Source organism: Diabrotica undecimpunctata, chromosome 1 (assembly GCF_040954645.1).
Source record: "Diabrotica undecimpunctata isolate CICGRU chromosome 1, icDiaUnde3, whole genome shotgun sequence".
NCBI lineage: Eukaryota > Metazoa > Arthropoda > Insecta > Coleoptera > Chrysomelidae > Diabrotica > Diabrotica undecimpunctata.
In genome coordinates this window covers 143,299,766-143,312,944 of record NC_092803.1, presented here as the reverse complement: position 1 = coordinate 143,312,944, position 13,179 = coordinate 143,299,766, and the positions used below count along the sequence as shown (strand labels likewise).

The 13,179-nt window shown below is 30.4% G+C and overlaps 1 long non-coding RNA gene across 1 annotated transcript; it reads right to left on the bottom strand.

The window, feature by feature from the left end:
* Positions 1-262: 262 nt before the first annotated feature.
* Positions 263-12,955, bottom strand: LOC140440556 (uncharacterized). The gene is made up of 2 exons (XR_011950867.1): positions 12,761-12,955; positions 263-478 (listed from the first exon to the last, which is right to left on the bottom strand). It is a non-coding gene; the product is annotated as an uncharacterized lncRNA (long non-coding RNA).
* Positions 12,956-13,179: the final 224 nt, after the last annotated feature.

Sequence of the window (13,179 nt, the reverse complement as noted above, 5' to 3'; positions counted from 1 at the left end):
GGAAAAGAAAGAGATCGTGAGGAAAAATTGACCAACAAATATATGGGTATACCATTGTTGATTATATACATAGGCTAAATATCCAAAACCGGATAAATTTAAGTCGATCTTAAAATCACAATTGGTAGTATTTTTCGATTTTATGATTTTTCTAGGTCATTTGACCATCTATACAAAACCATGAAATTCCTAAATTGCCTTAGATCTATAATTATAGTCTAATATAGTAAATAGAATATTAATAAAAAAATAAAAACAAAAATTACATGAAATTTTTAATTTAATTGCTACATTACTATATTATCGTTTATATTACTTAATTTGATAATACATAAAGCGGTCCAGTTTACATTTTGGAGTTCACTCGAACCGGTTGTTTATTCAGAAGTGGCCTCCTCTGGCTAGAAGCTTCGACGGAGCTTTTCTCGGCTGTGACGCATACGTACAACAAGCCCAGTCAGGGATAATACAGACTACGCTAAAATTAACAACAAATAGTTTAGCATTTAACAAATTTATGTATATATATATATATATATATATATATATATATATATATATATATATATGAATATGTATATATATATATATATATATATATATATATATATATATATATATATATATTGTTATGATTCATTTTATCAATCAAAGATAGAATAAAAATTTGATTTTGAACGCGGGCACATAAACTTCCAACGCCCTGTAGATCGATTTGTAAATATTTGTTAGTAAATACTTTAAAGTGAATAGACAATTGTTTCCCGGTAAACAAGTTTTAAAAGCCTTTGTTTTTGTTTCGCTGGAAAGGCCAAAAGCCGCCAGGTACCTAGTTATTATATTTAGAAAGTAAGTCACAAAAAATCGTTATTATTTTCAAAGAAATTTGTTTACAAGCAATGCTTTAGTTTTCAATCAATTAAGAGGCATGATATAGAAATTTTTTGATTGGTTAGCGAGTTTGGAATGGAAAAAGAGAGTGAATGTTTTGAAAGTTTGGGAAAAAAAAGATGATTATGTGATGGTCATCGGAGAGAAGCAGTTGAAGTTTTGTGTAGTCAATTTAGAAGCAAGTGCCAGCAGTTTAATAATTAGATGTGATTGACTGAAAGGTGGAACGAGAGATAGATCCAAGCTGAGAAGTCGAATGCCTCTTGGATTCTATAAAGTCCAAGTAAAAGATTGTTAGTATATGAAAGAGATGAGAGAATTTTGGAGTTTGTTGAAACGAGTACTGGTAAAAGAGGCCTGCTCGTGTTTTTGGAGAAAGAGTTTGCTGGTATGCTGACAGGTGGACACTTAGAACGGAGAAGGCTTTGATTGGTAGCCTAACATATTCAGCAAGGGGGAGCTGTTCTGGTCGAAAGAAGATATCGTCGTGTGTGAGTTAAAAGATCAGTAAATAATTTTTATGACATAATTTTTTTGTATGTTTTAAATAAAAGGCTCTATACTATCAGAAGAACAAAAATTATCGCTATTTAAGATACCGTCTAAAGTTTATAAAAGTTTTTTTTTACTTCAAAGAATACTTATAAATATTGCATAATAAATTTAAAAAATTTGTTTTTATAATATTCAGAATTGTTTGTACAAAAACATATGAACAAAAATTGCAATACTTAAAAATTTTCATATTATTTCTTTTGATAATAAAATATATTTGTATTTGTATATTTATGTTATTTCTATTTATTTCCTTTCCTTATTTTATCCCGAGAAGGAACAATTAAGAGATAATTTGAAGCCACGAGAAAATATAAGTATAACATAAGCTGATTTATTATTTTTATAAAGTGGCACTCTGAGATTGTTTTTTTTTTTTTATATATGATTTGCGACACTTAAATAATTAATTAAAGTAATTAAATAGATAAAAAGTAAGAAAAGGCAGATCATAATATATATATATATATATATATATATATTAGAATTCAATTCAGGAAAAAAGGAAATAAATATAATACAATTTTTTTTCAATACAATTATATATAATGTAAAATTCCCTGTAAAAATTATTAAACATATAAATAAATCACTTAGAAATATTAATGCCCCTATCTTGAAAAATTTGGAAAAAGCTAACTCAGAATAAAAACAAAAATAAGATTAATAAATAATATTTTAATATTAATAATAATTCTTTGTATACTAACATGGGGCACATATGTAACACAACAAAAAAGAAAATACAAGCGGCACATAACAGCAGCCTAAGAGAAGCAATCAACGTACCGAGATACGTTGCAAAAGATTCCTCTTCAGAGAATTACAACAAATTATAGTGACTGACATAATGAAGGAAAAAGCAAGGACAAAGTTCGCGCAGATAGAGAATCATCCTAGTCACATATTGCAAGAGATCATGAGGTACGACGCTTTCCACAGATGGAAGCACAAGAGACCCAAACAACAAATAGTAGAATAAAACCAAACGTACAAGAGAGAAAATCAGTAAATACACCAGAGAGAAAACAAAACACCAGAGAGAAAACACTACAAAAAACAACAAAAACAACGCACCAAGAAGATAGTTCGTAGCTTAAAAAACTCGTGGACAATCGCAACGTACAGCGTGGGCCACCAAAAAAAATCAAAAGACTACACAAGGATCTACGGATCCCACCTTAAATTTTCACCTTTACCATGCGAGATGCGCTATGCACCATTACGCAGATGATTTTAAGACTGACATTTTTGTTTCTCCTAACCTAACCTGTATCTTACCGATTAAAAAAGGAGATCAATGCTCATCATATTATAACCATTAAAAATAACCTTGGTCCATTCTTGGCCGTTTTCTTAGGTTGTTCAAAATTTCTATAAACATTTTGAGAACGATTTCAAAACATCAAACTTTGGTTAGTTAAAAAATGTGATTTTCATTACAACCAATAAATTGTGGCTTAATCCCATATAAACATAATATTTAAATTAAAAAAGAGGCCACCTTAAATTTTTACCTTTACCATGCGATCTGCGCGATGCTCCATTACGCATATTATGATTTTAAAATTTTTGCTTTTGTTTTCAAGAAATAATAAATTGACAATTTATTTGAAAACTAAATTTAAGCTAGATGTTTAATTAACCAATTATAATCTTTCATTTATGTAGTCTTATCGAAATTATGATTAAAATGATGACTAGCAAATCTCATAAATAAAAAACTTACAACTAATTCTTAATTTAAAAGAAAATTTTATCCTTCATATCATTCATAATATATTTCTTAATTTCCAAAATTCTTTCTTTCCTCTTTCAAAAAGCCTATTTCTTGTTTTATTTGACAAACATTGAGTACTTCTACTGGTTTTTTGTATGTTTCTTTACATTTTATTCCCACTAATAGCAAAATCTTTTACAATGAAACTTTTTTAAACTTCTTTTTTAATTTAAATATTATGTTTATATGGGATTAAGCCACAATTTATTGGTTGTAATGAAAATCACATTTTTTAACTAACCAAAGTTTGATGTTTTGAAATCGTTCTCAAAATATTTATAGAAATTTTGAACAACCTAAGAAAACGGCCAAGGATGGACCAAGGTTATTTTTATTGGTTATAATATGATGAGCATTGATCTCCTTTTTTAATCGGTAAAAGATACAGGTTAGGTTAGGAGAAACAAAAATGTCAAAGTCTTAAAATCATCTGCGTAATGGTGCATAGCGCATGTCGCATGGTAAAGGTGAAAATTTAAGGTGGGATCCCTAGATCCTTGTAAAGACTACTAACAAAAACCGGCTCAAGCCACAAAAATATAACAACAAAAAGCTTAGAGCATAGAGAGGCCCAAGTAAGCAATTTTAGTTCAAGGATAAGCCACAGTAAGATAACAGGATTATAGCGACAATGCGCTGTCCTGAGTTTTCAATTCGGTTAGGAAACCATGGGAGTTCTATTACCCAGGACTCCCACATGAAGAGCATTTGGCTGATAGTTGTGCCCTATCGCGCATCAGAGTGCTATAGGGGGGAAAGGGATGGTCTGAAGCATTAGAGCGCGGTGGAGTGACTCCTGTTTTTATTCGAGTTAATACACCTCGTTTAAATGAATTGTGATACCCGAACGTAATTCTTAGGGGTGAGTATGTCTCACAGGCTGGGTTTAATTAAATTGCTTGCTAAATTACACCAATCGATATTTATGTATCTAAATATTATATTAAGTATTAATATCGGCAACATCTATTGGCTCTAAAATGATACCAAATACGGTAATTTTATCTTTCGGTGTTAAAATGTAGGTTTGGTGTAAATAGGTTGATGCAGGTAATTAAAATTATATACATATATATATATATATATATATATATATATATATATATATATATATATATATATATATATATATATATATATATATATATATTGTTATGATGTGTTGTTTGTTTGAATGATGAGCAATGAGTATTTTTAATAATATAGGGTTTTTATCGCGGTTCTCAAAGAATTAGTTTGTAAGTACTTTTTTAAATTATCTTTATTATAACTATTATGAAACACACATATATATCTAACCTAGCCAATGTAAATTTAAAATAAACTATCTTTAAATTGATGTTCTTATAAAACTAATTAAATTCTATAGACAATGTTAAATTTAAACAAACTATCTTCAAAATTGAAATTGTTATGACACTAACTAAATTATATTAACAAAATTTTGTACCTTTCTTTCACTGAATGCCTAAATGAACTGTTTTCCACTATATAGATTCTAATCATCACTGAATGTCTTCGTACTTCGGTTATCCTTGTTTTTGTGAAATTACTTTTTCCAATTATCAGCTTCTACCAATTTAAGATATAGTTTTCTTCACCAGCATTTATACACCACCAAGCAAACCAGCAAACACCATTTATATTTATTCTTCTTTTCAATATACCAATATCCAATTATTATAAGTTGATTTATACTAATCTCCAATCATAATATAATTTTAATTCCTTCCAATGTCCATCCAATATTCTTCTAATATACTTTTATAATCTTCAATAATTATTTGTGTATAATTATAAATGTGCATTAAATATAGGCATAATTTTTAATCTTCATTTAACTCACTATATTAAACAATTGTACTATTTGTAACTGATTCACTGACTCCAACTAAACTCGCCTGACTTCTGACTAAAAACTCCCATCTTGAATCCAAATCACGGGTATTTATATCTTTTTGGATATTCTAGAACCATCTGGTAAGAGATCATGTTCCAATTTGTTCTATTAAATACATGTCTGAATTTTCTGGAACAAACCATTTCGCAAACATGGCCATCTCCGGTGATCCAGAGAATTCCATTCTTTTCTATTCATAATTTTGTTGACATTTAGGCTTTTCAGATCAGAATAAACATTTAAATCATTAAATATATATAAATTAAACATTTTAAACTAACATTATTATTATAACCCCACTTATATTCGTATTATGATTAATTTCTATCTGTCAATTTACTGTATAGTTGGTTGCCTATGCACATGGCTCACTTAAATATATTTACAACATTAAAATACAACTTTTTACACTTATTATATGCTAATTTATTAAAAATGCCCTCACATAAATATATTTTTATTAAATTCTCTAGTATATAACTTCTTAAAATAATCAAATACTTTTTTATATCTAATATTATGTAGTATATAACTTATAAATTATTTTCTATAAACCCCAATCGTCACAATATATATATATATATATATATATATATATATATATATATATATATATATATATATGTATGCATATATATATATATATATATATATATATATATATATATATATATATATATGTATGCATATATATATATATATATAAATATATATATATATATTTATATATATTTGTATGTATATATATTATTATGATAACTTAATTTTAAAATTCCATACACAAAGTCAAATTATTCATGATCTAATTAGCAATTTAAAACAAAAAATTTATTTAATGAATTTTAATGTAGATACCAGATGAATAAATATATATATTTTTCTCATCTCAGGGTTCTTAATTGAATTCTTAATTGAAAGTAAGAAAGTTTACTTGTAAGTGTAAATTTAATAGCGTTAATAAATCATCTGCAGTTGCCTAAAAATGATTTCTACATGTGGCATGATTTATGAAAAACTGTTAACCAAAATACGAAATCTTTATTCTGTAATCTAAGTTTATATGCACCGGCTTGCTCAATTCTTGAATTTAATTTTATACTTTTGTCATTCTCTAAAATATCCATGACTTGTATAAGCTCATTTAGGTAATCATAAACTGTATTGACTCCACGGAATTGAAAATTCCATATAGTTTGTGATGATCGTGGTATTGTTTATAAGCTATTTCAACCAATGCCTTTGATGTTTGAGATGATGAACAGCTGCATTAATTGAAGCCGCACTGTTTATTATAATATTCATCTGATGTACATAGCAATGTACATAGTAAGCAAATGGATTTATCTTTAATTAAAGATAAATCTAGTTATCAACGATTAAGAAAAACAGGTTTAGTAGTCCCAAAAAATAATTAAAGAGAATGACATGATTATGTAACAACAGCACAAGAAGGTGTTATTTTAATAGCTTAATAGATTTCGCTAGATAGTTACAAAATCAAAATGATAATTTTTTCAGGTACATTTTGTTTTCGACAATGCTACATGCACAAAAATGGAATTTTTAATATGAATAATGCCCAATATGATTCGTATATTACTGAGAATCTCCACGTTTTTTAAGAATTTAAGCATCAGAATAGGTTTAGCATAAAAGTCTGGATAGGAGTAATTTAAGATTATTTACTTGGGCTTGTGGAATTGAATGCTCGTTGAAATGGTGCTGATTACTTACATTCTGTTAATAATATTTTACTTGATTCATAAGATGATATGCCTTTAAAAATTGGTCAAAACTTAAGACTTCTACATTACGGCTGTCTGGTCCACTTTAGCAGGACTGTAAGAGACTTTCTTGATAATAACTACGAAGACCACTGTATTGGAAGAGGCGGTCCAGTTGCTTGGCCAGCAAGGTCGCTGGATTTTAATACTTGCGATTATTGTGTTTGATGATACATAAAAGCATTTATTTATTCAGTTCCGATACAAAATCGTGCACAACTCTGGCTAAGAATAAAATATGCTAACAACCAATTAAGATTTCTTGTATAGAATTTCCAATCTCCGAAAATTTTGAATAACGCTGGGCCCATAACGGTTTCTTAATATTGTTCTGAAGCTATTTTCTTGTGGCATTTTAAATTAATTACTCTATTTAAATGGGAATAAGCCACAATTAAAGGTTAAAATACGTTTATTGACGTTTCAATTTCCACTTTGGATTTCCGAAGTGGAAATTGAAACGTCAATAAACGTATTTTAACCTTTAATTGTGGCTTATTCCCATTTAAGTAGTAATTAACCAATGAAGAAATAGGATTTTTTGCAAGAATTCGGCGTTCTCTAAGCAAGAGGGCAAATTAATGCATAGAGACTAATTGTCATCACATCGAGCATCTTTTGTAACTATCTAATTTTGATGTTAGTACTTTTGTGTTAGTTTCGTTTTACCGTAGTGAATACTTTGTTTTTAAAATCCTTTAAATAAAATTTTGTTTCAATTTGATTTTTTGCTTCTTTTCCCAAACTTTTTTTTGGAATTGTGTGCTGTATTAATTGAAACAAAAGATAATTTATAAAATTAATTAGGGTACCTACCTATTAATTTAACTTTCATAACACAAAAAACGATAAATTTTCAAATCGATTTTTATAGAAAATGGTGTACCCTACTGACTTATAGTAAGAGCACCTTTCAGTACTAGAATACCTGAAAATTTAATATAATAGTATAACGAATGCTTAAAAGTTAAAAACAAAAGAAATATGCAATAATATATAATATAACCGGTACTAGAAATTTGCAATTGACAAAATCAATTCAACACTGGATGATAAATACAGTTTTCGTTTTTCTTACTAGAAGGTTTCTGAAAGCATTTTCGGACTAGGTGAATTGGGTTATTCTAAATATATATATATATATATATATATATATATATATATATATATATATATATATATGATGTAATATTAAACTCCTTAGTATTGCTTTGGCTGTAGACTTCTAATATTGTAGGCAACTTTATGCTGTCAGTGTTTGAAAGAAGTCACTGTCACTGCCATATTAATTTCTATTGTTTTTATGTTTTTGTCTATATTTTTGCCTACAATTTATGTTGATTAAAACCTTATATCCTAGGTTTTGCTTTATCATTTCAATTTAATCAACATAAATGGAGAAGTATCCCGAGAGGTTCGACGGGGATCCATCTGTGAAATCAACAGCAAAGGAATGGGACCAATGGAAAAGAACTTTTATGAACTTTTTAGCTGCCCATATTGTCACTTCCGCTGTTTCTGCTGATAGTGCTGCTGTACCACCCCTAGATATTAATGATACTAAGCTACAACTGTTAATAAATCATATTTCGCCACGAGTATATACATATATAAGTGATTGTAACACTTACAACGAATCCATTTAAACTCTTGACAAAATATACATCAAACCAAACAATACTATTCATGCTTGTCACATATTAACCACTAGAAGACAACAGACAGATGAGTCTATCGATTCTTATATGCAATCTTTAAAACAGTTAGCAAAAGACTGCAATTTTACTGCTGTAGATGCTGATACTAATAAAAAGGATACAATCCGTGGAGCTTTTATCGCTGGAATGACATCCACAAAGATACAATCGAGACTGTTAGAGAGTTTAACACTAACTTTAGAAGAAACTTACAATATAGCTATTTCAATGGAAATGGCAGAACTCAACTCTCAGGTTTATTCAAATCAACATTCGACACGTAGTGCGCTCTCTGGTAACTATCAATTTGAGTTACAGAGCTCTCCAACAAATTCTGAATGTGTCACTGTGAGCTGCTACCAACTCTACTAACTCTTCTAGGTCAGGACACAAACGTTTTTTCTGTGGTGGGCCAATACATTCAAGGAAGAACTGTCCTGCTCCAGAGAGAATCCATTTGCAAATCCTGTAATAAAAAGGGACACTTTGCAAAGGTTTGCTGCTCCAAGAGCACTAGTGCATCTGCCAACGTATTTAAAGGCTATGAAAACTGCATAGCCTGCATTATTGCTGCTAATCCTGCTTCATTGAAAAAAGCTATAGTGCCTGCATCTATAAAAAGTCTTCGTGCTGATGCCCTTATAGATACTGGTAGCTCTGTCAGTTTTATTAATGAAGACTTTGCTAACATGTGCAAACTCCCTAGGAAGCCTTGTATTCAGACAGTTTCTATGGCCTCATTATCACACACCTCTGAAGTTAAAGGTGTGACTACTCAAAATATTAAAATTGGTGACCACTCCTACGACAACATTAATTTACTTATAGTTAAAAATCTCTGTGCTGATATTATAATTGGTCATGATGTTCTATTTAACCACTCAAGTCTAGAGTTTGAATTTGGAGGACCTAAAGAAGTATTCAAGGTATGTAGTGTAATTGAAGTCTCAGTACCTGCAGTTCCTTTATTTTGTAACCTGACTTCAAATTGTAAACCTATCGCAGTAAAATCGAGCAGGAATAGTGCTGAAGATCAGATTTTTATTAAAAATGATGTAAAGAAGCTTGTAAATGATGGCATTATTGAAGAAAGTCAGTCCCCTTGGAGAGCGCAAGTGCTTATCACCAAAAACGAAACTCACAAGAAGCGGCTTGTCATTGATTATTCTCATACAATTAATCGGTTCACTTAACTTGATGCCTATCCACTGCCAAATATCGAGGAAATGGTTTCCAATGTATCACAATTCACTGTCTTTAGTGCAATAGATTTCCAAAGTGCATACCATCAGGTTCCAATACTTCCACATGAAAAGATGTACACAACTTTTGAAACCGCTGGGAAACTGTACCAATTTTGTCGCATTCCGTTTGGTGTTACCAATGGTGTATCCAGTTTCCAAAGACCAATCGACTGGCTCATACGCACAGAAAACCTTGAAGGGACATATGCCTATCTTGATGAGATAACTGTTTGTGGTAAGACGAAGGTAGAACATGACAAAAATCTTGAGAACTTTCTGAAGGCTACAGACAAATATGGCTTGACACTAAACAAAACCAAGAGCAAATTTAATCAAACAGTAATAAACTTACTTGGTTATACTATAGGACCAAACCATGTCATAAAGCCCGATGCTAGCAGACTACAACCCTTATTAAAAATGCCTCCTCCGAATGACACTTCATCTCTCAGAGGGGTATTAGGTATGTTTGCCCATTATTCAAAATGGATTCCCAAATTTTCCGAAAGGGTCCACACATTAGCTCATGTCAACAATTTTCCATTGAACGAAGATGCTTTATCTTGTTTTGAAAATCTGAAATCTATAGTTGCAAAGTCATCTGTTCACGCTATCAACGAAAATATGCCATTTGTTGTTGAAACTGATGCTTCACAACACTAAATTGCTGCTACCTTGAGTCAGGATTCCAGACCCGTTGCTTTCTTTTCAAGATCACTTAACTCTAGTGAGCTGAACCATTCTGCTGTGGAGAAAGAAGCATATGCTATTGTTGAATCTCTAAAGAAGTGGCGCCATTTTCTTATAGGAAAGCCTTTCACAATCATTACTGATCAAAAGTCTGTAACATTTATGTTCAACACGAAGCATTCCAGCAAGATTAAAAATGAGAAAATACAAAGATGGCGACTTGAATTGGCACCTTATAAATATGACATTGTGTATCGACCAGGAAAAGACAACCAAGCAGCGGATGCTTTATCGCGCATATGCTCTTGTGCTACTACCACAGCGGCAGGTGCATCAAAACTCAAGTCACTTCACACTGCACTTTGTCATCCAGGGGTAACACGTATGTTTCATTGGATAAAATTAAAGAATTTGCCATTCTCTCTCAATGAAGTCAAGACTATGACTAGTGACTGTGGGGATTGTGCTAAAATTAAGCCGAGATACTTTAAGAATGAGGGGCTTTTTCCAAAGCTTATAAAAGCCACATCTCCCTTCGAACGCCTTAGTATTGACTTTAAAGGACCAGTGCCTTCGAATACCAATAATCATTATATTCTTACGGTAAAAGATGAGTATATCAGATTCCCATTTGCTTTCCCATGCAGTGACATTAGTGCCAAAACAATAATCAAGAATTGAAATAACTTATCCATGATGTTTGGAATGCATACATTCATTCGGTTAGGGGGACTCAATTTCTGTCAGCTGAAGTCAAAGAGTTTCTCAACTCCAGAGGAATCGCAACAAGTAGAACTACTGCTTATAATCCTCAAGGAAATGGTCAAGTGGAGAAGTTGAATTCTACTGCCTGGAAAGCTATTCAACTGGCCTGTGAATCACATGAAGCACCTATTGAGAATTGGGAACAATACCTACCTGTCGTGCTGCATTCCATTCGTTCACTGTTGTGTACCGCAACTAACTGTACGCATCATGAAAGGATGTTCGTGCACACACGTCGATCTCCAAATGGGAATACAATACCGTCATGGCTAGCAAAATCTGGGCCTGTCTTGATGGAAAGGTTCGATCGGAAGAACAAGTACTAGAAATACTAGATATATCAGGTCAAGAATCAGTGTTCGTAGAAGACCCACATGAGTTACATTCAAGTATTAATGATTCCTCATCCAATACAACCACGCAAAACGTGCAGCCCCTGCCAGATACATCTACATCTCCCCCTCCACCGGATTCATTACTTCTTCAAGAACCCCCAATGAATTCTGAACAGAGCTTATCGCCTCCTCTTCAGCACTACCTAGAAGATCTGAAAGAATTCGTCATTTACCACGGTATTTGGAAGACTATAGTGTGGGAGAATGATGTGATATTAACCTCCTTAGTATTGCTTTGGCTGTAGACTTCCAATATTGTAGGCAACTTTATGCTCTCAGTGTTTGAAAGAAGTTACTGTCACTGCCATATTAATTTCTATTGTTTTTGTTAACATTATATGTACAATTTGTGTTGATTAAAACCTTATATCCTAGGTTTTGCTTTATCATTTCAATATATATATATATATATATATATATATATATATATATATATATATATATAATATATATATATATAATATATATATATATATATATATATATATATATATATATATATATATATATATATATATATATATATATATATATATATATATATATATATATATATATATATATATATAATATATATATATATATATATATACACAGTAGTTAGGTATTATTGAATGACACGTTATGTAAAATAAAGTTTTATTTTGAGGTTGCAGTCATTAATAGGGCAGGAAAGTGAAACTCTTTGTTCTTTTATCAAGCTTTCGCAAAATTTATTTGCTTCTTCAGGATATGCTAAAATATGGTATCAGTAAATACAATGATATTAGAATTAAATAACATTGTATTAAACTAGTATAAAAACTTACAACATGAGGTTAATCCATTAAATTTTTAAATTGACAAAACATTAAAACTTAACTTATTAAAATTATATTTATAATTAGTTATTTAATAATAATAGTTATTTAATTCTAATTTCATTGTACTTACTGATACCATATTTTAGCATATCCTGAAGAAGCAAATAAATTTGGCGAAAGCTTGATAAAAGAAGTGAAAGAGTTTCACTTTCCTGCCCATATATATGCCCTTATTTTTGATATATAATATACTTACGAAACATTGATCTGTGTATGACATTTCCAATGCTGGATGCAGTAGCAGTCCAATTTTTGTGAACGTTCTCTTCTATAGAAACCATTAGTGTCCTGCACTAGAAATATTGCTAGTAAAATGCTCACGACGATGATTTTATAAGACATAGTTATGTGTATATTCAGAGATGAATAAACATTGTTGCAAGGGTTTGCATTTATAGTTTGGCACCAGTAATAATAGTCTATTGTTACTGCTCTTATCAACATAATAATTTAATAGTTTTTTTTTAATCAGTAGCTCAAAAATTAGTTTAGAAATACAGTAAACGATTGTTTAGTGGAGAGACTTTAGTAATTTGTTAGTTTTACTAACATTGTTTACATGATTTCTGAGTAAACCTAATGTCTTGCAGGTATCTATGAGCATTAAGAATTGAA